We start from the raw sequence: 25,759 nt of genomic DNA, 5'->3' as shown, positions 1-25,759 counted from the left end.
TCTATGGATAGATTGGATTAAGCCCCATCCTGAAGGCTTGATTTTCACTTTATTATTTCTTTAAAGGCCTTATCTCTAAATATAGTCACAGTCTAAGGCACTGGGGCTTCCCCTGGTGGCTCAGAGGGTGAAGCATCTGCTTACAATGCGGGAGACCGGAGTTCAATCCCTGGGTCAGCAGGATCCCCTGGAGGAGGAAATGGCAACCTACTCCAGTACTCTTGCCTGGAAAATCCCATGGGCGGAGAAGCCTGGTGGGCTATATGTCCATTGGGTCACAAAGAGTCGGACACGACGGAGTGACTTCACGTTCACTTTCTTTCAAGGCATTGGGGTAAGGGTTTCAATAAACGAGTAAAAGGGAATGGAATTCAAAATTCGGTCCATAACAGTGCTTAAATATATAAATATAAAAAATTGAGGAAAATGGATATACTTCCCTCTAAATTAGATTGTGGTGCAAGATTATAAATGTAATTATAAATATTCTCTTAAAGTTCTTTTAAAATATGTTTTTTTGTCCTAAATATGTTGTTGTTCAGTTGCTCAGTCATGTCCAACTCTTTGCGACCCCATGGAATGCAGCACGCCAGGCTTCCCTGTCCCTCACCATCTCCTGGAGTTTGCTCAAGTTCATGTCCATTGAGTCAGTGATGCTATCCAACCATCTCATCCTCTGTCGTCCCCTTCTCCTGTCTTCAGTTGTTCCCAGCATCAGGGTGTTTTCCAATGAGTCAGTTTTGTGCATCAGGTGGCCAAAGTATTGGAGCTTCAGCATCAATCCTTCCAGATTTATTTCCTTTAGGATTGACTGGTTTGGTCTCCTTTCAGTCCAAGGGACTCTTAAGAGCTTCTCCAGCACCACACTGGAAAGCCTAAAAGTAGTATATTAGAAATGGTGTATTTCTAATATTTACTGAAATAATTTCTACTGTCTCTTTTAGGTACATGAAATAGAAAAAAAAAAAACAAAAACAAAAACCAAACTTCTTTTATGGACTATAGTCCACTAGGCTCCTCTGCCTATGGAATTCTCCAGGCAAGGATACTGGAATGGGTTGCCATTTCCTTCTCCAGGGGATCTTCCTGATCCAGGGATCAAACTTGGGTCTCCTGCATTGCAGGCAGATACCTTACCATCTGAGATATAGGGAAGTTTCAAGAAGGACTACATCTAACAGTAAATTTATTGCTAAAATTTGCAAGAAATGTTGACTAATTTCAGCTATACAAATTAGTTTTGAATAGTTTATGGATGCCAGAGAAGTACAAGGAAATGTAGTCTTAAAGTTAGTAGAAATGTCATCCCTGTTTCTTGATTCAAAAGTCCTCCCCCTTTCCCTCTCTGTCTTCCACCTCTCTCCTCTCTCTCTCTCCCCACTTTTTTTCTCTCCTCTTCTGCATGTGGTAAAGGATAAGCTCTTAGTATCAGCTGTTCTGTCTGGAGTTAGAAACTGTGATGCTAGAATATCAGAATCTCTAAGGGAGAAAGGGAAAATATATCGTCAAATATATTCAATATTATAATAGAATTTTAAATAATACAGATTTCAGAAAATATCAGTGGATGAAATCTTTGTGATAGACACAAATATGCCAACAGTGTGCTCTTCACTGGCAAGTAGGTAAATTTTTAGAAATTGATTTATGAAGCATTGCCATAATTCTTCTGTAGTCTAAGATTATTCCACACTCCTCCCACACTATTTCAGACCAAATTCATTGTAGCTTGATCCCTGAACTCCTTTTCTACCATGTTTCTTGTTTTTGAACCTACACTTGTCTCACTTTCTTTTTTTTAATGTTTCTTTAAACTTTTTTTTTTTTAAATTTTGGCTGTGCTGCAGGCATGTGGGATCTTAGTTCTCTCATCAGGGAAGCAACCCATACCCCCTTTATTGAAAGCGCAGATTCCTGACCACTGGACCACCAGAGATGAACTCATCGTCTCACATTTAAAGAAAACTTTCACTTAGCTCTTTTTCCTGCTTTCCTTTTTTACCATAATAAAACTCCTCTCTAAGTCTTCTATTAATTCTGTATCATATCCACACCCCATCCTCTGTATAGAGCCTTAGTTATCATATTCAGAACCAGGAACTAAGTTTAAAAATAAAGAAAAAATACCTTTTTTTCTGAACAATCCTTTACTTTTGGATTCCTATGTTTTCTGTTTAATGTAGGAAGGCAGAAGACAGCAAAATCACTAATTTGAATACTGTGACTTTCAGTGCACAGGAGGGTGATGTTATAAAAGTTTCTATATCTTATGAAATTATTTCCAAAAGATTTTAGACTCATGATATTGTATTTTCATGTGTATGCAAAGAGGACTTTATAATAGTTGATGTTATAGCTTGATAGAGCATGACATTAAGAATAATTCTTACCAGAAACCATATGAGCATAAGTGACATTACATTGTTGAATTTACCACAGTCCAATACTGGTCTTCAATTTTGCCTGTATTACAGTACTAAAATGTACAAATACAACTCAGAAAATACTAAACTAAGTAAACTATGTTAAACAATTGATTCATTTCTAATAGCTTATTCTTTTCTATAATTTTTGATGCCTACTATGTGTCATGCATTGCTATTACTTGCATAGCAATGGTATAGCTATTTTATATATATATTATATTATTGTGATAAAATATATATATTATTTATATATATATATATATGTGTGTGTGTGTGTATATATGTGTGAAGCTAAACTAAAATGAGTTATCTCTATACTTGGGACAGTCTGGTGAAATGTAGGTAGTTGCGGGCAGGACCAAGAGAAATTAAGTTCTGTGAATTGATTTGCAAAATTTTATACAGTTTTATCTTCCTCACATTAAACATGAAGTTTGGCACATTCATCTGTCAGTTCAGCTACCACAAGAAAGTTCTTCTCATGGTAGACATAATAGCAGAAGCACAAAGATGCTGAAAAAGGGTGTGTAGAAACATACAAAGATCCCAAACTCTTTTGTCTTAAAACTAGCACGTTGTCACTTCCACCACATACTGTTGGCTGGGACAAAAGAAGCATTTGGCCTCACTTGATGTGCAGGCGGTGAAAGACTAGACTCTGGCTCCAGTGAGTATGCATAAAGACTATGGTGCGGGGGAAGCAAGGACTTGTTCACAAGAAGCCAATGGACTGCAGAGACAATACAGTTCTACTTCCTCCCTTTTGCCACTTTCTACTCAGCAGTAGAGGTTAAGCTTTCAGCCTTGTTTTGTGCAGCAGGCAATGGCAGAACTTTAGCATCCAATCCATCAAACTCCTAGTTGTGCTTTTTTATTTTCCCAAAGCAAAGTACAAGTGTATTGCTATCAAATTGAAAGGAATATTAAATAGTGAAAGCCACCCATGAGCAGGAAATATAAAAGTAAATGTATAAATTGAATTAAGCTTACTGATATAACACTTTTGTCATGCACAAAATTGACTTCCCTGGTGGCTCAGATGGTAAGGCAGGTTTGTGCAATTCAGGAGCCCTGGATGCAATCACTGGGGCAGGAAGATGCCCTGGAGAAGGGAACAGCAACACACTCCAGTATTCCCACTTGGAGAATTACATGGACAGAGGAACCTGGCAGGATACAGTTCATAGGGTTGCAAAGACTCAAATATGACTGAGCGAATGACACTTTCACTTTTCACAACACTTTTGTCTCTAACAAAATTTCATGTAAAGGAATTTTAAGCAATGTTTTAATTAGATGGGTTTATTCATCCATCAAAAATATTTAAAGGGTGCTTACTCTTAAGTTGGCAATGCCAAAGAATGCTCAAACTACTGCACAATTGCACTCATCTCACATGCTAGTAAAGCAATGCTCAAAATTCTCCAAGCCAGGCTTCAGCAATATGTGAACCATGAACTTCCAGATGTTCAAGCTGGTTTTAGAAAAGGCAGAGGAACCAGAGATCAAATTGCCAACATCCAATGGATCATCGAAAAAGCAAAAGGGTTTGAGAAAAACATCTATTTCTGCTTTATTGACTATGCCAAAGCCTCTGACTGTGTGGATCACAATAGACTGTGGAAAATTCTGAAAGAGATGGGAATACCACACCACCTGACCTGCCTCTTGAGAAACCTGTATGCAGATCAGGAAGCAACAGTTAGAACTGGATATGGAACAACAGACTGGTGCCAAATAGGAAAAGGAGTACGTCAAGGCTGTATATTGTCACCCTGCTTATTTAACATATGCAGAGTACATCATGAGGAACGCTGGGTTGGATGAAGCACAAGCTGGAATCAAGATTACTGGGAGAAATATCAATAACCTCAAATATGCAGATGACACCACCCTTATGGCAGAAAGTGAAGAAGAACTAAATAGCCTCTTGATGAAAGTGAAAGAGGAGACTGAAAAAGTTGGCTTAAAGCTCAACATTCAGAAAACTAAGATCATGGCATCCGGTCCCATCACTTCATGGCAAATAGATGGGGAGACAGTGGAAACAGTGGCTGACTTTATTTTTTTTTTTTGCTCCAAAATCACTACAGATGGTGATTGCAGCAATGAAATTAAAAGACACTTACTCCTTGGAAGGAAAGTTATGACCAACCTAGATAGCATATTAAAAAGCAGGGACATTATTTTGTCAACAAAGGTCCATTTAGTCAAGGCTATGGTTTTCCCAGTAGTCATGTATGAATGTGAGATTTGGACTATAAAGAAAGCTGAGCGCCAAAGAATCGATGCTTTTGAACTGTGGTGTTGGAGAAGACTCTTGAGAGTCCCTTGGACTGCAAGGAGATCCAACCAGTCCATCCTAAAGGAGATTAGTCCTGGGTGTTCACTGGAAGGACTGATGTTGAAGCTGAAACTCCAATATTTTGGCCACCTGATGCGAAGAGCTGACTCATTTGAAAAGACCCCTGATGTTGGGGAAAATTGAAGGCAGGAGGAGAAGGTGACAACAGAGGATGAGATGGTTGGATGGCATCACCGACTCAATGGACATGAGTTTGGGTAAACTCTGGAAGTTGGTGATGGACAGGGAGGCCTGGCATGCTGCGGTTCATGAGGTCACGAAGTGTCAGACATGAGTGAGTGACTGAACTGAACCCTTAAGTTTAGAATGTTGAGTTATAATGGTTAAAAAAGCTAACTGATAGTTGCTTATATTAGGGCCCATAAAGAAAACCTGAATAGCAGCAAAAATGTTACTAAGAGGAGAGCTTGAAACATAGGTAAGAGAGAATGTGGTTGTGTAAAGTTGTGTATCATAAAGATGATAAAACATGGACATATTAGAGGCATGGAATATAGAAAATGTGTGTGCATGATCTGAAGAATAGATTTCTAGGATGATACCAAGTTTTTTTGTCTTGAGCACATGAGGTTATGGATGTATAATTTAAATAAATGAGTATTAATAGCAGAGGAAAAATGTTGAATGCAGAAAGGTAAACTGTCATTTTTGAAGATGCATGATTAAAGATGATGGTGAGAAATCTCAGTATAGATGCAAAATAACTAAATCTTGAATCTATGATTTTGAACTTAAGGATTTGGAAGTGGATATATAGTGAAGTGAATGACTGGGATAGTGATGACATTTACTGTGGATAAGATCAACTTTAAGAAGAATGTGAGTGGGAGCATAGGTAATAAGACAGTATTGGAATTTACCTTTTGCAACAGGTATTTACATGTCAGTTATTACAAAGACAGTCTAAAAAAGTGATTGAGAAGGAACATACAGATAACTGGTTAAGATCATGAAACCAAGAAATAATAAATTTCAGGGCTTAAGAAAAATGTCACTTTTATGTGATGCTGTTGGAATGATTAAATAAACAGAATTAAGGTTGCTTTAATGGATATAACGAGAAGAAATATTTAGCAAGAATGACATTGTTGAAGTGATAGGAGCTGATTCTGACATTTTAACTTAGCAGTCAACCTAAGAAATTTGAAGTTCTATACTAAGGCATTGTATATCCATTCATTCATTCACTCACTCATTCACTGATTCCAATAAAGTTTTAAATTGAATTGATGTGGAAAGTCATTCCTGGAAAATATGCCTTGATAAGAGAGAAGGAGATGTAAATTGTAACTTTTATTTTCTCATCATGAAAGCCCTTGATATAAATAAAAGCTTCATTGATCAGATATAAAATTACAACATTAAATGTCAGTTTCACTGAAAAAATACTTTTGGACAGTCAGAATGAAATGAAATAAAATTGCTTTCACCAGGCATGCAGAGCTCTAGAGTAATACATTTACCTCAATATTGTATCTCATATATCATGATTCAAACATATCCATAAAATTATTTCTGGATTTAAAGTGTTGTTGGGTGACAGAAGAGCAATGAAAAATTTAGTTAAATCTGGGAATGTATAAAATTGTATTGCTGAAATAGGTTTCTTTTCAAATCTAATTGTCAATTTTCTTTCTTTCAGCATAAAGTAATAGGTATATTGATCAACAGTCCCCAGTGTATTACCCTCCTTCTTTTACCCTAAAGATCAAAGAACCAAAGCAGCTGCTCAAATAAAACAAGTAAATCCTTTATAACAAAAACCAGTCAAGCCAGCCATCTATAAATATACATTTATAACAGTCTTTGAGGAAAGAAAATTACATTGTTAAAGTTTACTGAGGACATGTACTCAAGGTTTCTGCTATAGGATCCTTCTCCCTTTTCCCTGCTAGAGTGGTGTTAAGTGCTTAGTCGCTCAGTTGAGTCTTGTCTCTTTTTGACCCCATGAACTGTAGTCTGCCAGGCTCTATGTCCATGGAATTTTCCAGGCAAGAATGCTGGAGTGATTTCCCATTCCCTTCTCTAGGGATATTAAAAAACAGCAAATAGATTCAAGTTGATGTGCTTAATCTTAGCATCACTGTCCAACATAATCTGATTAAAACCTAAGTTTCATGCCGCAAATATGTTTGTGGTTGAACATGTTATGACTTTCAAGTGAAGGTGCTCTATTTTTTAAATATCCAACCTTAAGTTATGTTCCACTAATGAGGACTCATTTATAAACTTTTCTTTTATCTCTTCAGTAATGAGGCTATATATAAAAGTCAGTGTAAGAAAAATAATATACCTATAGCTATGATATCTGTCAATATTGTATCTTCATATACATGTATTTTACTATTAATATCTGTATCCAAACTTTAGAGTTTTTTTGTCATTGCTGTTGTTTAGTCACTAAGTTGTGTTAGACTCTTTAAGACCCCATGGACTCCGAGTCCTCTGTCCTTGGGATTTCCCAAGCAAGAATACTGGAGTGGGTTGCTATTTCCTTCTCCAGTGGATCTTTCCAACCCGGGGAATGAACCAATGTCTTCTACCTTCCAGGCAGATTCTTTACCACTGAGCCACCAGGCAAGCCCACTTATAGTGTCTATGGAAAATTAAATAATGTATATTGATGAAATTATTGATTAATGAAGAAAACAATAAGCACTCATAAATTGTTTACCAAAGAGTTTAACTGGAGCCTTTGTGGTAAGTACTATTTGTTGGCATAAAATACCAAGCAAATAAATTCTTTAAAATCTGGATAGTAACGGAGGGTATAATGAAAATCTATTTAAAATGAAATTCTTTGAATTGCAGCTTATGTTAAAAATTCCAATTCTATGTAGGAGTAACATTTCTAATTTAAACTCTTTTTGAGTACATCAGCAGAAGTAGATTCATTTAGTTGATATAGATCTTTTCCTAACCTTAACCAGACTCACAAGTATATGTTTAGCAGAGAATTTATATGATAAGCATACTGAAACTGCTTATTTAATGTAAAGTGCAACTTGTGCTGTCTCTTTCAAATTATGTATTTTGGGTCCTACTTTTTTGGGGAAAAAAACGTCTAACTCAGTCTGGTTTCAACAATTTCAGCAGAGTGTTGACTTTATACACCTTATAGATAAATAGCCTGGATTTTGAATTTATATCCTTGTAGTAATAAAGGCCAGATTGTGTATAACAACCATAACAAACAAACAAAAAAAGATTAAGAATTACTGCAAAAAAGAAAGAAGAGTGAAAGTCTTATTTTAATATAGGCAGATATTAATTTTTGTTATTAAAAACTTGAAGTAACATAGTAGTTTCATTTGTGGAACCAAAATATTATAATAAATTCTGTTGTTACTTTGTTAAAAATGAAAATGTGATTGTTGAACCTTTGACCAAATTTATTTGTTTGTCTTTTCTAAACGTGTACTTTAAAATATTCTTTAATCATTTGTTCAGTAACTTTGACTTGTTCTCTTGGATAAAGTAAAAAACAAATTCTCTAAAATCTTGTCCCATCTACATGTAAGCTCTCATTATCTCTTATGTGTCCTTAACAATTTCCATTTAATAGGCATATTACTTAGCTCAAAGCAGACTGACAAATTTGGAATCATTCTCAACACCATTCCTTGAATTGTCATGTCCATTTGTGTAAAAGTCCTTTGCCTTTATTTATGTTTATTCTAAGACCACGAATCTTGCAAGACTCTTTTGCATAAGCAACCTAACCAGTGTATACTGCAAATGGTGGTTCTTTCCTCTGAAACTTTACAGTGCTGTCAGGACTGCACTATTGCTGTGATGTCTTTTTATTGGTAACATGCCATATTGTTGGATTTTTGATTCATGATGTTAACAGTTTTCTGTCTGTTCTTACTCATTTACCAAATATGGAGTTTTATTTTTCATATTATCATGATTCATCATGTTTTGTAGAAAAATATGACAAATCTCTTTATATAGTCAGCATATTAAATCTTCCAAACTTTAATTCACTTGCCCAAAGTCACTCACTCAAAATGAGACAATCTAGTATTTTTCACATAGATCCAGTCTAATCCAACCTGTGCTTGTAATCATTAAGTTTTAGTTGATATGAGATTTCTAGTCCTTGGCAGAGTTGAAACAATGAGAAGGCTGTATGCAGCCAAAATGTTTGAATCAGTCTGCAAGTTTAGATTATTTGATGCCCACATAATCTTTTGAAAATCTCTCCCTCATCCCTTTCTAGAGCCTCAGCTTTTCTAAGGTGAAATTTTCAACAGTTGATCTTTCTTTAAGTTTCCCTCGTAGTGCAAAAGCTTTTAAGTTTCATTAGATCCCATTTGTTTAGTTTTGCTTTTATTTCCAATATTCTGGGAGGTGGGTCATAGAGGATCTTGCTGTGATTTATGTCGGAGAGTGTTTTGCCTATGTTCTCCTCTAGGAGTTTTATAGTTTCTGGTCTTACATTTAGATCTTTAATCCATTTTGAGTTTATTTTTGTGTATGGTGTTAGCAAATGAAGAAACAGACAAAGGATTAATCTCAAAAATATACAAGCAACTCCTGCAGCTCAATTCCAGAAAAATAAATGACCCAATCAAAAAATGGGCCAGAGAACTAAACAGACATTTCTCCAAAGAAGACATACAGATGGCTAACAAACACATGAAAAGGTGCTCAACATCACTCATTATTAGAGAAATGCAAATCAAAACCACAATGAGGTACCATTACACACCAGTCAGGATGGCTGCTATCCAAAAGTCTACAAGCAATAAATGCTGGAGAGGGTGTGGAGAAAAGGGAACCCTCTTACACTGTTGGTGGGAATGCAAACTAGTACAGCCACTATGGAAAACAGTGTGGAGATTCCTTAAAAAACTGGAAATAGAACTGCCATATGACCCAGCAATACCACTTCTGGGCATACACACTGAGGAAACCAGATCTGAAAGAGACACGTGCACCCCAATGTTCATTGCAGCACTGTTTATAATAGCCAGGACATGGACGCAATCTACATGCCCATCAGCAGATGAATGGATAAGGAAGCTGTGGTACATATACACCATGGAATATTACTCAGCCGTCAAAAAGAATTCATTTGAACCAGTCCTAATGAGATGGATGAAACTGGAGCCCCTTATACAGAGTGAAGTAAGCCAGAAAGATAAAGAACATTACAGCATACTAACACATATATATGGAATTTAGAAAGATGGTAACGATAACCCTATATGCAAAACAGAAAAAGAGACACAGAAATACAGAACAGACTTTTGAACTCTGTGGGAGAAGGTGAGGGTGGGATGTTTCAAAGGAACAGCATGTATACTATCTATGGTGAAACAGATCACCAGCCCAGGTGGGATGCATGAGACAAGTGCTCGGGCCTGGTACACTGGGAAGACCCAGAGGAATCGGGTGGAGAGGGAGGTGGGAGGGGGGATCGGGATGGGGAATAAGTGTAAATATATGGCTGATTCATATCAATGTATGACAAAACCCACTGAAATGTTGTGAAGTAATTAGCCTCCAACTAATAAAAAAAATTAAAAAAAATAAAAAAATAATCGGAAAGAATGTTCAATCAAAAAAAAAAAAAAGTTTCCCTCGTATTTCTATCAAACCAAATCCCATTAATCTGTTTATCTGCTATTTTAAAACAATGTTTTTTTTTCTTTTATCTACATCATCTATGTGTCTAGCTATATGTGTGGAGGGACTTAAGTGGGATCCTCCTGTCTATAGATGGTGGCAGTTGAATTACTTAGTTTGAAGATTGTGGAGCATGAAACAGGCTTCCCACATTGCACTAGTGGTAAAGAACCCGCCTGCCAATACAGGAGATGTAAGAGATGCGGGATCGATCTCTTGCTAATGCGGGTCAGGAAGATTCCCTAGAGAAGGGCATGGCAACCCACCCACTCCAGTATTCTTGCCTGGAGAATCACACGGTCAGAGGAGCCCAGTGGGCTATAGTCCTTGGGGTCACACAGAGTCAGACACAACTGAAACGACTTAGCATGCACTCATGGAGTAAGACAATATTTCTTTTCCTCGTTTCGTTTTGTTATTCACAACAAGCAGTGAAATAATGAGTTCTGAGAAGGCAGTATGTGTATGTTAGTGATTATATTTTAATTTTTATTCCATTGAATGGATCTCATCAATCCTAATGGACTAAACACTTTTTACCTTTCTATTTATTTTTTAGTATTATAAAAGATAGATTGGTATTTTGGAAATGAAATTGAAAACAGGATTTATATGCCCTTATAAAGCTTATTGTCTACTGGAGAAAAGACGCAAATAAGCTAGCTATCAATTCCAGTGATTAGTTACTTTGTATGGCATAGAAAATACTGGGTTGAGTTGGGGTAATTTAACCTTAGGAAGTACAGAGGTATTCTAATTGATTTAAGGAAGAATAGTGTCAAGGGCACTTTCAAATGTAACATGAAACGTAAAGTCTGAAAGAATTATAGGGCTTCCCTAATGGCTCCTGCAGCACAGGAGACTGAGGTTCAATTTTTGGGTTGGGAAGATCCCCTAGAAAAGGGAATAGCTACCCACTCCAGTATTCTTGCCCAGAGAATCCCATGGACAGAGGAACCTAGCAGGGTCACAGAGTCAAACATGACTAACATTTTCACACTTCACGAGGAAGATTTCTTTGTTAATATGACATAAAACTAAAGTCTGAAAGAATTATAGGACTGAACCAAGAAGAGAGATAAAGTGCTGTCCAGAATCTGGATAAGTATGTGTATATACCCGTGAGATACAAAATACCACATAAGCCTTATAGCTTTTCAGAGGAGCCAGTTCCAGAATGGTTTTGAAGCCTGACTGTTATGTGAAATAGTGTAAAAACATTCAAGTTGCTTGGCAGGCTCTGCTGTGTGCTCTGCAGTTTCAATGGAGAATGAATGGCCATAAGATAAAGCAGTGAGCTCTATAATCAAGGACTCCTGGAAAAAGTGACAGAAAGAAAGATGAAAGCCCAAATTGCAGTAATAGTCACTCTCTGCCCATCAGTCCCCAAACTCATATATAAAATCATAAGCTAAGGTCTAAGCTGTTAGCCAAATCCCAGGAAATTATTAATGAAAAGAGCCGACTTCCATTAGAGATTAAAAGGTAAGTTTACAAAGAAGCAAAATGAGTTACCTAAAAAGCAGAATCACTGTGTAAAAAAGGCAAAAAATTAAAGAATCCACATCACTGTCTTGATGAATGCAACTTTTTGGTAAATCTCAAAGATGGGTAGTATCATTCTTCTGACATTGTTCTTCTTCAATAATGAGTTGGCTATTTTGTGTCTTTTGCCTCCCATATAAACTTTAGAATCAGTTTGTCAATATTCATTATGCAATTGATGTGATTTAGTTGTTCTTTTATATCTCTCATCGGAACTTGGTACTTTGCCTCATATAGACCCTGTACATTCATTGTTAAATTTATACCTAAGTTTTTCATATTTGGTGGGCTAATATGTATGGTATTGTGCTTTAATATCAAATTCCATTAGACATTACTAGTGTATAGGGGAGTATTTGACTTTTGTATGTTAACCTGAGTCCTGCAGCCTTGTATATAATTAGTTATTAATTCCAGGAGGTTTTTTTTTTTTTTTTTGGATATTCTATATAGACAGTCATGTCATCTATAAAAAAAGAGAGTTTAGTTTCTTCCTTCTCAATCCGTATATTTTTTATTTCCATTTTTTGTCTTATTGTATTAGTTAACACTTTCAATATGGTCTTGGATAACAGTGTAAGAAGGGACATCTTTTCCTTATTCCTGATCTTAGTGGGAAAACTTCAAGTTCTTCACCATTAAGTATGATATTAGCTGTACATTTTTTGTAGGTGTTTGTCAAGTTCAGGAAATTGCCCTTTATCCCTAGTTTACTTAGAATTTTTATCATGAATTGGTGTTGGATCCTGCAAATTCTTTTTCTGTACCTATTGATATGATCCTGTCATTTTTTCTTTTTAACCTCTTGATGTGATGGGTTCTATTAACTGATTTCTGAATGTTGAACCAGCCTTGCATTACTGGGGTGAATATCCTTTATTCATGATGTACAATTCTTTTAATATATTGTTAGATTCTATTAGCTAAATTTTGTTTGGGATTTTTGTATTTATGTTCATAATTTATATTGGACTGTGATTTTCTTCTTTTTTGTAATGTCTTCATCTGATTTTGGTATTAGGATAATTCTGATCTTACAGTATGAGTTAGAAACTATCTCCTTTGCTTTTACCTTTGAAAAAGATTGTAGGTAATAGGTAATTTATTCTTAAATGTTTAGTAGAATTCACCAGTGAATCCATCTGGACTTGGTATTGTTTTTAATTAATTTATTTTTATTTAAGGATAATTGCTTTATAGAATTTTGCTACTTTCTGCCAAACCTCAATGTGAATCAGCCATAGGTATACATATATTCCCTCTGTTTTGAACCTCCCTCCCATCTCCCTCCCCATCCCACCCCTTTAGGTTGATACAGAGCCCCTGTTTGAGTTTCCAGAGCCATACAGAAAATTCCCATTGGCTATCTATTTTACATACGGTAATGAAAGTTTCCATGTTACTCTTCTCATACATCTCACCCTCCTCTCCCCTGTCCCCATGTCCATAAGTCTATTCTCTATGTCTGTTTCTCCAGTGTTGCCCTGTAAATAAATTCTTCAGTACCATTTTTCTAGATTCCATATATATGTATTAGAATATGGTAGTTATCTTTCTCTTTCTGACTCACTTCACTCTAGATAATAGGTTCTGGGTTCATCCACTGCATTAGAACCGACTCAAATGTGTTCCTTTTTATGGCTGAGTAATATTCCATTGTGTATATATACCACAACTTCTATATCCATTCATCTGTCAGTGGATATCTAGGTTGCTTCCAAGTTCTAGATATTGTAAATAGTGCGACAATGGGCAATGGGATACATGTGTCTGTTTCAATTTTGGTCTCCTCAGGGTATATGCCTAGGAGTGGGATTGCTGGGTCATATGGTGGTTTTATTCCTAGTTTTTTAAGGAATCTCCATACCATCTTCCATAGTGACTTTATCATTTACATTCCCACCAACAGTGCAAGAGTGTTCCCTTTTCTCCATACCCTTTCCAGCATTTATTATTTGTAGACTTTTTGATGATGACCATTCTGATCGGTGTGAGGTGATATCTCACTATAGTTTTGATTTGCATTTCACTAATAATGAGCAATGTTGAGCATCTTTTCATGTATTTATCAGCCATCTGTATGTCTTCTTTGGAGAAATGTATTTTAGGTCTTTTCCCCACTCTTTGATTGGGTTGTTTGGTTTTCTGGTATTGACTTGTATGAGCTGCTTGTGTATTTTGGAAATTAATTCTTTGTCAGTTGTTTCATTTGCTATTATTTTCTCCCATTCTGAGGGCTGTCTTTTCACCTTGTTTATAGTTTCCTTTGCTGTGCAAAAGCTTTTAAGTTTAATCAGGTCCCACTTGTTTACTTTTGTTTTTATTCCCATTACTCTAGGAGGTGAGTCATAGAGGATCTTGCTTTGATTTATGTCATCATGTGTTCTGCCTGTGTTTTCCTCTAAGAGTTTTATAGTTTCTGGTCTTACATTTATGCTTTAATCAATTTTGAGTTTATCTTTGTGTGTGGTGTTAAGAAGTGTTCTAATTTCATTCTTTTACATGTAGCTGTCCAGTTTTCCCAGCAATATTTATTGAAGAGGCTGTCTGCCCCATTGTATATTCTTGCCTCCTTTGTCAAAAATAAGGTACCCGTAGGTGCATAGGTTTATTTATGGGCTTTTTATCTTGCTCCATTGGTGTATATTTCTGTTTTTGTGCTAGTACCATACTGTCTTGATGACTGTAGCTTTGTAGTATAACCTGAAGTCAGGAAGATTGATTCCTCCAGCTCCATTATTATTTCTCAAGACTGCTTTGGCTATTTGGGGTCTTTTGTGTTTCCACATGAATTGTGAAATTTTTTGTTCTAGCTCTGTGAAAAAAAAGGCATTGGTAATTTGATAGGGATTGCATTAAATCTGTAGACTGTATTTGGTAGTATAGTCATTTTCACAGTATTAATTCTTCCTACCCAGGAACATGGATTATCTCTCCATCTGTTTATGTCATCTTTGATTTCTTTTGTTAGTGTCTTATGATTTTCTGTGTATAGTTCTTTTGTCTCCTTATGTAAGTTTATTCCTAGATATTTAATTCTTTTTGTTGCAATGGAGAATGAGATTGATTCCTTAATTGCTCTTTCTAATTTTTCATTGTTAGTATATTGAAATACAAGTGATTTTTGTGTATTGATTTTGTATCCTGCAACTTTGCTAAATTCACTGGTAAGCTCTAGTAATTTTCTGATACTATCTTTAGGGTTTTCTATGTACAGTATCATGTAATCTGCAAACAGTGAGAGCTTTACTTCTTCTATTCTCATCTGACTTGTTTTTATTTCTTTTTCTTCTCTGATTCTGGGCTTCCAGAACTATGTTGAATAATAGTGGTGAAAGTGGACACCCTTGTCTTCTTCCTGATCTTAGGGGGAATGCTTTCAGTTTTTCACCATTGAGAATAATATTTGCCATAGGCTTATCATATGTAGTCTTTACTATGTTGAGGTAGGGTCCTTCTATGTCCATTTCTTGAAGAGTTTTAATAATAATTCAGTGCTGAATTTTGTCAAAGACTTTCTCTGCATCTATTGAGGTGATCATATGGTTTTTATCTTTCAACTTATTAATATGGTGTATCATGTTGTTTGATTTCCATATATTGAAAAATCCTTGCATCACTGGAATAAACCCAACTTGATCTTGGTGTATGAGCTTTTTGATGTGTTGTTGAATTGTTTGCTAAAATTTTGATTCAGATTTTTGTGTCTGTGTTCATCAGTGATATTGGCCTGTAGTTTTCTTTTTTGTGTTGTCTTTGTCTCATTTTGGTATCAGGGTGATGTTGGCCACATAGAATGTGTTTGGAAGTGTTCCTTCCTCTGCAATTTTTTGAAAGAGTTTTAGAAGGATAGGCATTATCTCTTGTCTAAATGTTTGATAGAATTCTCCTGTGAAGCCATCTTGTCCTGTGCTTTTGTTTTTTGGGAGATTTTTGATGACAGCTTCAATTTCAGTGCTTGTAATTGGGTTGTTTGTAATTTCTATTTCATCCTGGTTCAGTCTTAAAAGACTGAACTTTTCTAAGAATCTGTCCATTTCTTCCAAGTTATCCATTTTATTGCCATATAGTTGTTCATGATGGTCTCTTATAATCCATTGTATTTCTGCACTGTCTGTTGTAACCTCTCCTTTTTTATTTCTAATTTTTTTTTTTTTTTTATGTGAATCTCCTCTCTTTTTTACTTGATGAGTCTGGCTAAGTATTTGTCTTTTTTTTTTTTTTTTTTTACTCATCTTAAAGAACCAGCTTTTAGTTTCATTAATCTTTATTATTGTTTCTTTCCTTTTCTTTTCATTTATTTCTGCTTGGATCTTTATTCTTACTTTCATTCTACTAATTTTTTTTCCTTCTTCTTCTTTTTCCAGTTGCTTTAGGTGTAAAGTTAGGTTGTCCATTTGACCTTTTTCTTGTTTCTTGAGGTAGGATTGTATTGCTATAAACTTCCCTCTTAGAACTGCTTTTGCTGCATCCCATAGGTTGCGAGTTGTCATGTTTTCATTGTCATTTGTTTCTAGAAATTTTAGGGTTTCCCTTTTGATTTCTTCAGTAACCTGTTGGTTATTTAGAAATGTGTAGTTTAATCTCCACGTGTTTCTGTTTCTTACAGTTTTTTTTTTTTCCCTTGGTATTGATACCTAATCTCATAGCATTGTGGTTGGCGAAGATGCTTGATACAATTTCAGTTTTCTTAAGCTTGCTGAGGTTTGATTTGTGGCCCAAGAAGTGGTCTATTCTGGAGAATGTCCCATGTGCAATTGAGAAGAAGGTGTATTCTTCTGCATTTGGATGGAATGTCCTGAAGATATCAATGAGATCCATCTCATCTAATGTATCCTTTAAGACTTGTGTTTCCTTATTAATTTTCTGTTTTGATGATCTGTCCATTGGTGTGAGTGGGGTGTTAAAGCCTCCTACTATTATTGTGTTACTGTCATTTTCTCCTTTTATGTCTGTTAGTGTTTGTCTTATGTATTGAGGTGCTCCTATGTTGGGTGCATAGATGTTTACAATTGTTATGTCTTCCTCTTGGATTGATCCCTTGATCATTATGTAGTGTCCTTCCTTATCTCTTGTAACCTTGTTTATTTTAAGGTCTATTTTGTCTGATATGAGGATTGCTACTCCAGGTTTCTTTTGCTTCACATTTGCATGGAATATACTTTTCCATCCTCTCACTTTCAGTCTATATGTATCTTGAGATCTGAAAAGAGTTTCTTGTAGATAGCATATATATATGGGTCTTGTTTTTGTATCCATTCAGCCAGTCTGTGTCTTTTGGTTGGAGCATTTAATCCATTTACATTTAAAGAAATTGTTGATATATATGTTCCTATTGCCATTTTCTAATTGTCTGGGGTTGATTTTGTAGATCTTTTTTCTTCTGTTGTATTTCTTGACTATATAAGCCCATTTAACATTTGTTGTAAAGCTGGCTTGGTGGTACTGAATTCTCTTAAATTTTGCTAGTCTGAAAAGCTTTTTATTTCTCCATCAATTTTGAATGAGATCTTTGCTGGGTACAGTAATCTTGGTTGTAGATTTTTCCCTTTCAGTGCTTTAAATATATCCTGCCATTCCCTTCTGACCTGCAGAGTTTCTGCTGAAAGATAAGATAATAAGCATATGGAGTTATCCTTGTATGTTACTTGTTGCTTCTCCATTGCTGGTTTTAATATTCTTTCTTGGTGTTTAGTCTTTGTTTGTTTGATTAGTATGTGTCTTGGCATGTTTCTCCTTGGGTTTATCCTGTATGGGATTCTTTGTGCCTCTTGGACTTGATTGGCTATTTCCTTTTCAATTTTGGGGAAATTTTCAATTATAATTTCTTCAAAAGTTTTCTCAAACCCTTTCTTTTTCTTTTCTTCTGGGACCCCTATAATTAGAATATTGTTGCTTTTGATATGGTCCCAGAGGTCTCTGAGCCTATCCTCAGCTCTTTTCATTCTTTTTACTTTTTTCTGCTCTTCAGAAGTTATTTCATCATTTTATCTTCCAGCTCACTGATTCATCCTTCTGCTTCAGATATTTTGCTATTGATTCCTTCTAGAGTATTTTTAATTTCAGTAATTGTGTTGTTTGTATGCATATTCTTTAATTCTTCTAGCTCTTTGTTAAGTGATTCTTGCATTTCCTCCATTTTGCTTTCAAGGTTTTTGATCATCTTTACTATCATCTTCCTGAATTCATTTCCAGGTAATTTTCATATTTCCTCTTCATTTATTTGGATTTCTGCATTTCTAGTTTATTCATTTGTGCAGTATTTCTCTGCCTTTTCATGATTTTTTATTTTTTAAGTAATTGTGTTTGAGGTCTCATTTTCCCAGACTTTAAAGCAAGTTGAATTCTTTCCTTGAAGAAGGTTGAATTCTTTCTTCCTTTTGGTTTCTGCCCCCCTAAGGCTGGTCCAGTGGTTTGTGTGAGCTTCGTATAGGGCAAGATTTGTGCTGAGTTTTTTGTTTCTTTGTTTTTCCTCTGATGTGCAAGGGCTGAGTGAGGTGGCATGCCTGTCTGCTGATGACTGGGTTTGTATTTTTGTTTTCTTTGTTGTTTTGATTAGGCATCCTGCACAGTGTGCTACTGGTGGTTGAGTGATGCCGGGTCTTGTATTCAAGTGGTTTCCTTAGTGTAAGCTCTCACTATTTGATACTCCCCTTTACTGACTATGCCAAAGCCTTTGACTGTGTGGATCACAATAAACTGTAGACAATTCTGAAAGAGATGGGAATACCAGACCACCTGACCTGCCTCTTGAGAAACCTATATGCAGGTCAGGAAGCAACAGTTAGAACTGGACATGGAACAACAGACTGGTTCCAAATAGGAAAAGGAGTACATAAAGGCTGTATATTGTCACCCTACTTACTTAATTTATATGCAGAGTACATCATGAGAAACGCTGGGCTGGAAGAAGCACAAGCTGGAATCAAGATTGCTGGGAGAAATATCAATAACCTCAGATATGCAGATGACACCACCCTTATGGCAGAAAGTGAAGAAGAACTAAAAAAACTTCTTGATGAAAGTGAAAGAGGAGACTGAAAAAGTTGGCTTAAAGCTCAACATTCAGAAAACTAAGATCTTGGCATCTGGTCCCATCACTTCATGGGAAATAGATGTGGAAACAGTGACAGACTTTATTTTTCTGAACTCCAAAGTCACTGCAGATGGTGATTGCAGCCATGAAATTAAAAGACGCTTACTCCTTGGAAGGAAAGTTATGACCAACCTAGATAGCATATTAAGAAGCAGAGACATTACTTTGCCAACAAAGTTCCGTCTAGTCAAGGGTATGGTTTTTCCAGTGGTCATGTATGGATGTGAGAGTTGGACTGTGAAGAAAGCTGAGTACTGAAAAATTGATGCTTTAGAACTGTGGTATTGGAGAAGACTCTTGCGAGTCCCTTGGACTGCAAGGAGATCCAACCAGTCCATCCTAAAGGAGATCAGTCCTGGGTGTTCATTGGAGGGACTGATGCTGAAGCTGAAACTCCGATACTTTGACCACCTGATGCGAAGAGCTGACTCATTGGAAAAGACCCTGATGCTGGGAGGGATTGGGGGTAGGAGGAAAAGGGGACAACAGAGATGGTTGGATGGCATCACCGACTCGATGGACATGAGTTTGTGTGAGCTCTGAGAGTTTGTGATGGACAGGGAGGCCTGGCGTGCTGTGATTCATGGGATCGCAAAGAGTCGGACATGACTGAGCAACTGAAGTGAAGTGAACTGAACTGAACTGAGGGTTATTTCTCTGGTAGTCTAGGGTCTTTGTCAGTGCTCCACCTCCAAAGGCTCAGGTTTTGATCTCTGGTCGGGAACAAAGATTCCACAAGTGGTTTGTTATGCCATTAAGGGAGAGTAAAACAAATATCCGAAAACAAGAAACCAAAGATGAACCCCAGACAAATGGCAATTACAAAATCAGGCAAATAATATTTAAAATATTGGAATATACACATATACATATACACCCATGAGCAAAGTGAAAACAGTCCAACTAAAATAAAGTACAGTAGATTGATCTGGTGAACAAAGAAAATAAAAAATTATATTTACCAGATAAGAACAAAACTAACTCAAGCACAAAATGGAAAACAAAACTAAAGCAAGGGGCCAAATAGAGAATAAAGCAATGAAAACAAAACTAACAAATATGTTTAGAGGAAAGGAAAGAAAAGAAAGAAAGAATAGATATGCACAGTTAAATAGAGGTAGATGAGGAAGATTTATATACTTTGAAGATTCACTGCAAGGGGAAAAGCACAGTAGGAAAGGCAAACGAAGGAATAAATGTAGAAAAAATATAATAGGTTTTAAAAAATTAAAGTTATAAAAAAGAAGAGAAAAAACGGAAAAAGAAAGAAAAAAGGGGGGAGGGGGAGGATAACTCCACAGAACTGCAAAAGCCCAATGTAGAGGCAGAGGTTTATAACAATAATAGAAAGTATGACTGGATATACACATATACACCCAAAATTAAAATCAAAACAGTCCAAACAAAATTAACTAAAATAGATTGACCTGGCAAACAAAGGAAACCAAAAATTATATCTACGAGAACAAATCTAATTAAAGCACAAACTGGAAAACAAAACTAAAGCAAGGTGCCAATTGGAGAATAAAGCAATGAAAATAAAACTAGCAAATATGTTGAGAGGAAAGGAGAGAAAGAAAAGAATCAAAGAATAGATACGCAAAGTTAAGTAGAGGTAGATGAAGATTTATATACATTAAAGATTAACTGCAAGGGGAAAAGAACATTAGGAAAAGCAGAAAAAGGAATAAATATCGAAAAAATAATAATAGGTTAAAAAATTTAAAAAGAGAGAGAGAAAAAGAGGAACACTCCACAGAACTGCAAAAGCCCAATGTAGAGGCAGAGGTTTATGACAACAATAAAAAATGTGACCGAGGAAAAAGAGAAAAAAAAAAGCTCAAAACTTAATTGGATTTCTTAGTGCCAAAAAAATTAAAAACTACAATGCAGTGGCGGGGGGGGGGGGGTGAGTAGAAAAAAAAAGAAGAAGAATCCAAAAGAATCTACAGAACAAGTCAAAAAATAAGAATAATAAATGTTTTTTTTAGTCACTGCTGTCAGAGTCCTTTCCCTCGCTGGGAATCACAGTCAACCTCACCTCCCTGGGATGCCCTCCAACATTGGACTGATCTCTGGACCTGCTGAGCGGGCAGCTCAGATTCTAATCTGGTCCTACTGCTGTGTGTCCTTGCCTCCAGTGTCCACAGCTGTCAGAGCTAGTGCATTTTCTTTTGTGGAAGCTCTCAGTGGCCTTTTATATATTCCATAGACACAGAGGTTACTTAATTGATGGTGTGGATTTAATCTGCAGCTTGTACAGCTGGTGGGAAGGTTTTGGATCATCTTCCTTAGCCACACTGCCCCTGGGTTTCAATTATGGTTTTATTTCCACCTCTACATATGGATTGTCCACTGGAGTTGGCTCCTGAGGCTGCCCTGGAGGACTCGGGTTTGCCCCTGTGAGGACCAGGTGTGGAGGTGGTGCAGCTGCTTGGGTCACAGGGGTCCTGGCAGCATCAGGTACTCAGGGGAGTTGGCGGCTAGGGTGGCAGGAAATATAATGCTCTAGAAGGGTATGGCAACTGATATTGGCCAATATACTCCAGTCTTCTTGCCTGGAGAATCCCCCTCTCTGACACAGAACCCTGGCAGGCCAGTCTACAGGGTCGCAAAGAGTTGGACAGGACCAAAGGACCCTGCATGCAGAAACACAAGATTATGGGAGCTCTGCCCCTGTGAGAGTTGAACGTGAAGCTGGTACAGCTGCTTGGCTTGTGGGGACCCTGGTGGCGCCAAGTGTTCAGGGACACAGACTGCCTCCGCAGCAGGAGTTATGGCCCTATCAGAGTCTTTTTTTTTTTTTTTTTTTTTTGAGCCTCTTGTAGCTTGCGATCAGAAGGTCTCTTTGGCCAGTCTCTGTAGCTCTGCCTGTTCAGGCACACTGGGGGCTCCCCCTAGCTGGGGTCCTACTCTGTAGTTCGGTGCATCAGGCACTTAAAGGGGCACCCTGGGTGGGGTCCTACTCTAGATCTGCACATCAGGCACTTAAAGGGGCATCCTGGGTGGGGTCCTATTCTGTAGATATGTGCATCAGGCACTTAAAGGGGCACCCTGGGTGGGGTCCTATTCTGTAGTTCAGTGCATTAGGTGTTTGACAGGCCAGCCTCTCTATCTTGAGCTGCTGATGCTTGCGCAAGTGGAGAGAGAGAAGCTATGGTGATGGCTCCACCCCCTACACGTGACTCACAGTATCTCCTTGCTTCCATGGTTGCCCGGCTTTCCTCCACAGGCATTTCCCATCACATTCTCCCTCACATCCGCTCAATCCGTCTCCGCAGTCAACAGCAGCCCTCGCCCTGGGATTGCCCCACAATCCCTAATCTCCAGCTCCCAGCCACTGCCCTTTCCAGAGACCCGCGTTCCTGGAGCCCAGCATATGTATGGCTGCGGCAAGGACTGTCTGATTCTCATTCCATTTAGGCTGCCACAGATCAGCTGTTTCACTCTCAGCTTTAAATGTTTCTCCTCTGACTCAGACAATTGCCCTGCTGTGGGGATTGGATCGGACCCCTGCTTCAGTTCCCCCACCCGCGGAGAGTACTCCAGTCCTACTAATACTCCTGTTTTCTCCCTAGTTCCTTCGTCCTGCCGAGTCTTAGCCTTAGCGGGGTTCTGTATATTCTTTTCCACCAGTCAGGTCCTCCTGTCCGCTGTCAGCTGCTGTTCTGCATGCACTTCTGGGTCTGAAGCTCTATTCCTGATGTATCCGTGGAGATGTACTCCACGTCCTCCTACACCTCTGCCGTCTTGTTCTCTGAACTTGGTATTTTTTGACTTGGAAGATGATTAACCATTGATTGTGTTTCTTTAATAGACATAAGACTATTCAGATTAGCTATTTTTTCTTGTTTGAATTTTGGCAGATTGGTCTTTTAAGGAATTGTTCATATCAAATTTGTGGGAATAGAATTTTCCATCATGTTTATTATCCTTTAAATGTCTTTAATATCTGTAATTTTGTCTCCTCTTTCATTCCTGATATTGGTTATTTGGATCTTCTGTCTTTTGCTGTTAGTCAGCTTGGGTAGAGGCTTGTTAATTTTACTGTTACTTTCAAAAAGTCAGATTTTTATTTTTTAAAAATTTATTGCTTTCCACTTTATTAACTTATATAATTTTAATTTTTTCTTCTCTTTATCTTAATTTATTTCAATTTTCTTTTGTCAGTCTGGAAATTTAGATGACCAATTCTTGGTTTGTTTTTCTTTCCTAATGTATGAGTTCAATGCTGCTAACTTCCCTCTATGCATTAATTTTCCTCTAAGCACTTCAGTGTATACTACAGATTTTGATAAGCTGTATATTTATTTTAATTTAATTCAAAATATTTAAAATTTTCTGCTTGTAATATTTTTTGTTGTAGGCAGTCATAATTCATAATGTGCCAGGTAAAAGAAACTTTGGTAAATAGACTTTCAGTAATATGGGGGTCACGTAAATTGTTTTATATAGGTTTGTCATTATCTTTGGTGAATCTAGGCTCCTGCACCATGAACTTCACCAGTGCTCCCCTCCTCCCACCCATGTGACACAGAGGGGCCAGAGTTGGATAATTCCCTTCTTTTGGGTAGGTTTGGCTCTGCTAAAACCCCATCAGGTTAAACTCTGCCAAAATAGTTTTTCCTGAGGACCTGCTCTTTTAAGCACAGAATACTCTGGTATATTTCAGACTGTTTCCTATTCCTTCCTCCTACTGGGATTATAAGGGGATTTTTCTCCAGTGTTCATTTTGAGAACCTGGAAGAGCCCCTGAAGGTAAAACTCACAAAATGTGGGAGCTTATTGATGACTTCTATCGCTTGGAGATTTTAATTCTCAGAGTTGTCCATACCAAGCCAATTTGTCGATTACAGTTCTGGCTTTCCCATCCCTGCACTGGCTCCTGTAGAGGTTTATGCTCTTGGGTTTCTGTTCTGGAAGTTAAAAAAAATTGCTGGAGTTGGAAAGATTACAGGACCTACACGGAAGTGGAAAACTCTTGCTATGACAAAATATGCAGGTTCTGGCATCACTTTCCTCATCTTGTCCTTGGCAATAGTTCTGTCCACATTTTCATACAGAGTTGCAGTGCAGCTGTATCAAAGACATCAAACTGTGTGTTTAAATGTGCCTCAAATTCCAGAGGACATATGTCAAGCTCTCCTAAGTGTTCCCTCACTATGTTCTGTTCTTTTTCCCAAGAGCAATGACTTCCAAATCTGATATATTCCACTACTTCAAATAAATGTTTGTGCTACTATAAGAGAGAAAAAGCTTGACTGCTCTTTTTAAAGCCCTTCAAGGGGTTTGTGGAAGTTAAACTACATCCTCTTTATCAACTGTTTTTCCAAACATTTGTATTTTAGCTGAAATTGTGGGTCTATAGAAAAAATAATTTAACATCTTGTGTCATACACAGAAACTATATGAATGTCTATTGTAGGCTTCACTCTGTCACCTTCATGGACCAGGCTGGTGATTTAAGTTCATTGAATTATAGTGTCACGTGCTTGAAAGTAGAAAGTTAAAATGTTTTCAACAAGGTGTTTTTTAGAATGAGTGAAGATACTCAGTAGCAAGAAACAATATACCCTGTACTCTGAAACACCAAAACATTAAAGTGAGTTTGGAAAGCTAATAAAAATATGCTATGCATATTTAACATCTCTAATATATTAACATTAGACATTGATTCATCTAAGGAGATTGTGTAATACAGTGCTCTTCCTTATAGAATGAAAATGACCTAAAATATCAAGTACAGTTTGTGCGGTCTTGTTTTAAATAATAGAATGAAGTAATATCATGCTTATCATATGGATCATATTAAATGTGGCTCCAGAAATTACTTTAGATCTTGAAATGTCACCATTTAAACATATACCTCAGGTTTTTGTTATTCACTAATAGTTTCATTAACACCAAAACTTTCTCTTTGATTCATTTTTTGTTGTTTTCACTAGATAAAGGAAAATTGAATGTGGTAGACTATCCATTGCTGAGTTTTATAAACTGTCTTATTAGTTTAAGATATGATTTCAATTTGCCACTCTCAAAAAATAATTATGCCATTCATTTTCAAACATTATTTATTCATCATTGGGCTGTTAGTAAATTTTATTAGAAGGAAGTGACAATTTTCACACTAGGAAGTAACTTTTATCTAAAATCTACCTTGCATTTAGTCTATTCTCTGAAAAAACTAGAGCACTTCAGGAAATCTTAAAAGATTCTGGCAAAATTCTGGAAATAGGTTACATCCAACAGGGTATAATTTCCCATATAATCAGTATGAGAACTGACGGTATAACAAAAATTCTCAAGTTACATTACTCTTGGCATTCATTTTGTTTAAGTCCAACAACTTTCTGTCATGATATTTGTTTATTTGGCCAGGTGAGCTCATAAATTAGGAGAATCCTACTCTGAATTCTTTACATTCAATTGAAATAATTCCATAAAGGCAACTATTATTTCAGATGATGTAAATATAATCACCTCTAGTGTGGAGGAGAAGGGGTCGACAGAGGATGAAATGGTTGGATGGCATCACCGACATGATGGACATGACTTTGAGTAGGCTCTGGGAGTTGGTGATGGACAGGGAAGCCTGGCGTGCTGCAGTCCATGGGGTCGCAAAGAGTTGTGCACAAATGAGTGACTGAACTGAGCTGAACTGATGTGTCTTATTGACTTTGATAATAGTTG

At 36.9% G+C, this 25,759-nt stretch overlaps 1 long non-coding RNA gene across 1 annotated transcript; it reads left to right on the top strand.

Annotated features, from left to right (window-relative positions):
• The first annotated feature begins 532 nt into the window (after positions 1-532).
• On the top strand, positions 533-22,330 carry LOC122693315. Its single transcript, XR_006340864.1, has 4 exons — positions 533-549; positions 5,460-5,465; positions 9,823-9,827; positions 22,210-22,330. It is a non-coding gene; the product is annotated as an uncharacterized LOC122693315 (long non-coding RNA).
• The last annotated feature ends 3,429 nt before the right edge of the window (positions 22,331-25,759 follow it).

Source organism: Cervus elaphus, chromosome 5 (assembly GCF_910594005.1).
Source record: "Cervus elaphus chromosome 5, mCerEla1.1, whole genome shotgun sequence".
Lineage (NCBI taxonomy): Eukaryota > Metazoa > Chordata > Mammalia > Artiodactyla > Cervidae > Cervus > Cervus elaphus.
This window is presented reverse-complemented; position numbering and strand designations above follow the sequence as displayed.